The sequence below is a fragment of the Olea europaea genome, chromosome 6 (genome assembly GCF_002742605.1).
Source record: "Olea europaea var. sylvestris chromosome 6, O_europaea_v1, whole genome shotgun sequence".
Lineage (NCBI taxonomy): Eukaryota > Viridiplantae > Streptophyta > Magnoliopsida > Lamiales > Oleaceae > Olea > Olea europaea.
Window position 1 is genome coordinate 7,087,687 of NC_036242.1, and position 6,364 is coordinate 7,094,050.

The 6,364-nt window shown below is 33.9% G+C and overlaps 1 pseudogene; it reads left to right on the top strand.

Annotated features, from left to right (window-relative positions):
- The first annotated feature begins 4,028 nt into the window (after positions 1–4,028).
- Positions 4,029–6,364, top strand: LOC111395072 (annotated as a pseudogene).

Consider the following 6,364-nt stretch of genomic DNA (forward strand, 5'->3'; position numbering starts at 1 on the left):
CTAGAGGTGATTTCTCTTACTTAATCACATTCACTGATGATCATTCTAGTATGGTTTGTATATCTGATGAAATTCAAGCATGAAGCATTTGAAAAGTTCAAGGAATTCAAACTTGAAGTGGAGAAACAGACAAGTAAAAATATTCTCACGCTGATATCAGATTGAGGTGGCGAATGCTTAAAGGGAAAATTTTTAGATTATCTAAAAGTGAATGGGATTTTCTCGCACTGGACTCCACCATATACACCGCAACATAATGGTGTATCTGAACGGAAGAATCGCACATTGTTAGACATGGTGCAATCAATGATGAGCCATGCAAACATTCCAAAATCGTTTGAGGTTATGCACTAATTGCTATGTGCTATATATTGAATTATATCCCGTCTAAATCGGTCAACAAAACTTCATACGAGTTATGGAGAGAAAAAAGACCCAACTTATCTCACATAAAAGTTTGGGGCTATGACACTTATGTGAAGCGAAATGAATCAGATAAGCTTGAACTTAAATTTGATAAATGTATATTTGTGGGATATCGAAAGGAGACAATTGGATATCAGTTCTATAATCCTATTGAGAAGAAGGTGTTCATTTTAAGACATGTCATATTCTTAGAGAAAGTGTTTATTCTAGGAAAGGGTAGTGGAAGCAAGATAGAACTTGAACAAGTTCAAGAATCCATAGATACTGTTGACCAATTAGATTAACTTGAGTCTGATCCCACACTTGCTGATGGACAGACTTTTGATCAAGATATAGAAACTCCTAAAGGTACTCTAGCTTAGCGAAATCAAGTAGGATCATTCGACCTCACAGAAGATACGAATTCACGATTACTAATCAAGTATTATTAGTCGAGGATGATGAACCTACAAATTATGCAGAAGCGAAGTTAAGTGTTGACTCAAAGAGATAGCAAGATGTCATGGAATTCGAAATGAACTCGATGTATGAGAACAAGGTTTAAACATTGGTCGACCTTCCTTATGGGATAAAACCCATAGGTTGTAAATGGGTTTACAAGAAAAAAGGTCGACGTGGATGAAAACGTCCATACATACAAAGCAAGACTAGTAACAAAATGTTACACACAAAGACAAGGTGTTAACTTTGATGAAACCTTTTTTGCCTGTAACCATGCTGAAGTTCATTCGAATTTTACTTGCTGCATATCATGATTATTAGATATGGCAAATGGATGTCAAAACTACTTTCCTTAATGGAAACTTGCAAGAGGAAGTGTACATGACACAGCCAGAAGGTTTTGAGTCCAAAGAAGTCAATAAGGTATGTAAGCTTAATTGATCCTTTTATGGATTAAAATAAGCCTCAAGGAGCTTGAATATTCGTTTTGATGAGACAATCAAAAAGTTTGATTTCATCAAAAATGAAGATAAACCATGTGTTTACAAAAAGACGAGTGGAAGTACGGTCGTATTCCTAATATTATATGTTGATGACATATTATTAATGGAAAACGAATCTCAATACTTCAATCGGTAAAATTGTGGTTGTCAAAGAATTTCTCCATGAAAGATATGGGAGAAGCAGCATATATCTTGGAAATCAAGATCTATAGAGATAAATATAAAATATTGCTTAGCTTGTCCCAATCTTTGTACATAGACAAAATCTTGAAAAGATTTAACATGGAAGAGTCCAAGAAAGGTTTGTGTCCCATATCACATGGGATTTGCCTCTCAAAAGATATGTGTCCTAAAACACATGATGAAAGGAATCGCATGGATGAGATTCCTTATGCTTCAACGATAGGATCTATCATGTATATGATGCTATGTACGAGACTAGATGTTTCATATGCTCTAAGTGTTATGAGTAGGTTTCAAGCAAATCGTGGTGAGAAACACTGGATACCGGTTAAGAACATTCTTAAGTACTTGGAAGGATTAAAGATGTGTTCTTAATATATGGAAGAGATGAACTAAAGATTTATGGGTATACTAATGCTAGCTTCCAATCTGACAAAGATGATGGCAAGTCTCAATTTGGATATATGTTTACTCTCAACAAAGGAGCAGTTAGTTGGAAAAGTTCCAAATAGGAGACTATCGCTGATTCAATAACAGAAGCTCAGTTTATTGTTGTTTCTGAAGCAGTAAAGGAAGCTGTCTGGATCATGAAGTTCATTAATGAACTAAGAGTTGTTTCTAGCATTGTTGATCCTATTCTTTTGTATTGTGATAACAATAGAGCCATCGTACAAGCAAAGGAACCGAGATCTCATCAACGATCCAAACATGTGCTAAGGCGATATCATCTCATTAGGCAGATTATACAAAGAAATGATGTAAAGATAGAGCGAGTTCCCACAGATGAAAATATTACAGATCTATTGACAAAGCTGTTGTCACAACAGAAATATGATCCTCTTGTGGATACTTATGGTACTAGATACATGAGTGATTAGATCTAGTGCAAGTGGAATTTTGTAAGTATTATGCCCTAGATCCAATTGATATTGGTTGTAAACACTTTTAATATGTTTAATACAATTATTTTTGGCAAGATCTATTATTTATTTAAATTAATATTCTGATGAATAATGTTAAATAATAGAGTTTGAAAATTCAAGATTCAGTAATTTGTTAATCATAAGGAGTTGTAATTGTGAGATACAAATTACATATGATTGGATCTTAAATAATCTATGATCGTAAGTAATAACAAGATACGGATATCGTTATCACAGATAGACCATCACGTGTGACATTTCTTACTAGTGAAATAAGTAGCTGATCTCACAATTTAAAGTGTGGAGACACTTAAATGAATGCGTGGATGTTTGTTATAGAACAAAATATTGGAGACCCACTAAATTTTTTTACATGGATAACTATCTGAGTGCCAATGGTTAATCTCTAACATTCGGTAGCGGAGTTGGTCTTTTAACTTGAGGTCGTCATAGTACTTTGTATGAAGATAGTTATATTTTGACGATGTTAGATGTTGCTCTACCAAGGGCCGTTAATACGGTATCGTTCGGGTATGTCAAGAATCATATGAAGGTTGTGAATAACTAATAGAGGATTTGTCACTCTTAGATAGTAAGAGATTATGATCTGTATTTCATTTAATTAAATCGATAACAAAATCCTTGGTCAAGGTATACTCAAAAATCGAAAAGGAGTTTTCGACTTATATAGACTTAATAGTGGAATGAAAGATATGATCAATGATCGAGATTGACACACACTTCCATATATCGTAATTGATCAGATAATATTGGCGAAGATATTATAGTTTCACGGTAAACGAACAAATTTTATTTTGTCATATCACGTGACATTTTTCATCACATGTATTGCCCTAACACATTGCTAGATGTCAATTTGGGATGACGAGTATGAACTGGTGATAAATTAAAAGAGTATTTTAATTTATCTATTTTGATTAGATCAAAATAATATTTCACATTATTAGGCATCATGATCGGGAACCTGATGTGTAGCACATAAAAAGAGAATTGGAATATTGTAATTTGTCAATTAATTAATTCAACAATCATTGGATAAATTAATTAATTGGATTGGTTATTTATATACCCGAGCTAATTGATTGGATTAATTAATTTACGGATCGAATTTAAATAAATGGATTAATTAAATAATAGATCGGGTCAGGCAAAGCCCGTTTGGGCTTCTATAAATACATGACTAGGGTTTTCAATTTATAGAGATTCTCATAATTCTTGCTATCATAAGAGGAGAAAATCCTATGGCTACAATCTATTCTCTGTGTGAATTTCTATTGAAGGCTGGACAATTAAACAGCTGTGGATGACAGATCAAGGCTGCTGGAACAAGGAAAAAGTAAAGGAGTTTGCAGCTATTGAAAAGGTATAACTTTTATCACAATTCCTATCTAAATACAAAGATGATTTCGAGTGGAAATTGAAATTTGTTTTTTAATTTCGCTATGCAAAATAAGTAAATTCCCAACACTTCTAAAGTGAATTAGCTAGACCTTTTATTCCTCATAATTAACTAAAATATAATTGTGTTAAAATGTTAAATGCGTACTTCCACTTACTTGACCAGGATATATTGGCCCACGAAGAGCAAGAGCGTCAAAGATTAAAAGAAGAAGTGAAAAAGTTGCTAGCGGCTGCCCCAGATGATTCATTGTATAAACTAGACCTCATCGATGCAATCCAACGTCTTAGAGTCAGTTACCATTTTGAAAAAGAAATTGAAAAATCTTTAAAATACATCTATGAAACTTATCATGAAAGTCGCAGTAAACAAGACAATGATCTTCGTACAATTGCTCTTCGATTTCGATTACTCAAACGACAAGGATATTATGTCTCATGTGGTAAGTAATTTTTGTTTTCATGATTCGTTACATGTTCGGAAATTAAATTGATACAGTACATGAAAAGATAATGTTCTCTAAATATGAACTTACACCTTACACATTTAAGGGTACATTTCATATTTTTTACGGGCTGAGGCAGATGTGTTCAACAAATTCAAGGACTGCCAAGGAGAATTTGAAAATTCTTTGATTAGTGATATATGGGGCTGTTAAGCTTGTACGAGGCTGAAAACTTTGTAGCACACGGGGAGGAAATTCTAGAAGAAGCATTGAAGTTTTCTGCCACTCACCTCAGATCCACGATCCACCAGGCGAGTAATTCTCTCTCCGGACAAGTTAGTGACGCCTTGGAGATGCAAATTCATAAAACTTTGACAAGGCTCGAAGTTAAGGAATTCTTATCCATTTACCAAAAATCAGGTGAAGACGTGCTCCTGAATTTTGCAAAATTAGACTTCAACATAGTGCAAAAGATCCACCAGAAGGAGTTCAGTGACATTACAAGGTTAGTTTGTTGTGTGAAGCTTTACTACTTGCACTTATATATCTGAAAAATTGTTAAAATTTTACTTTTGAATATAAATTGCAGGTGGTGGAAGGCTTTAGAGTTTGGGAAAAATTGTCTTTTGCAAGAGATAGGCTGGTGGAGTACCGCTTTTGGATATTGTGTGTCTACTTTGAGCCCCAGTACTATCTTGCAAGGAAAATTCTAACGCAAGTAATCGCCATGACTTCTATAATTGACGACATCTATGATGTTTATGGGACCCTGGACGAACTTGAACATTTCACAGATGCAATTGAAAGGTGAATTATTCTTTGTATCTTAATAGTTAATAGCACATTATTTATATTGCAATATATAGTCAAACAGATTCAGAATTGATATTGAATATTTTTGTGAACAGGTGGGATTTTAGTGCCATGGATCAGTTACTATCATACATGAAACATTTTTACAAATCTCTTCTAGATGTTTATCTCGTAGGTCAGAAAGAGTTAGAAAAGATAGGAAAATCGTATAGTGTTCAGTACGCGATTGATGAGGTAAACAATATTGATAAAGTAGCTTAACTTTTATCAAAATTACATCCTATATATCTAGTCAAAGTTTCAATTTACAGATGAAAAAATTAGTCCGAGCATATTTCAAAGAGGCAAAATGGATACACAATGGATATGCTCCAACACTAGAAGATTATATTAAAGTCATACTAGTATCTAGTGCTTACATGATGCTATCTACAACATCTTTAGTAGGTATGGGAGAACTGGTCACTAAGGAAGCCTTCAATTGAATTTCAAGTGAACCATTATTCGTACGTGCTTCATCAATAATCTGTAGACTAATGGATGACATGGTGGGATATGAGGTAAGAAGTTTGAATTCTTAGTTGACTTTATTCTACATTACACATGTTCATCGCACAGGTTTTTTGTTCTCATGGCAAACAACATATGAGAAAAATGTAATAGCCTGCTTAGTGTTAGATTAAAAAGTTTTGTGTTGAGTTACTTGTCTGCAGTACGAGCAAAAAATAGCGACAATTTGAATGTTATATGAAAGAGACGGGGCCTTCAAAAGAAGATGCATTTGCTGTATTTCAAACACAAGTCATGAATGCATGGAAGGATATAAACCAAGAATGCCTTAGTTCAAATGCAGTACCAATGGCTGTTCTCGTACGAGTAGTCGATCTTACACGTGTCATCAATCTTCTATACAAAGATTGTGATGGAAACTCAAATTCTACAACAAAGTTAAAAGATTTCATAACATTGACACTCATACAACCAGTGACAATATCCAATTGAACGTAGTAACTGCGTGGGCTACTTTCATTTTAATGTATCACCATATTATCATCCATATTTAGTGCCGTGTTGTCAAATTCTACAACACAATTAGGTCTTGGTTAAGGTTATGCAATCATTGAATTTCCTTGTATGTAAGTGAATGTTATATCTACTGGAAAGACCTTTGAGTAGTTAAAAACTTTGTATTGGTCTTGTCTGATGTTCT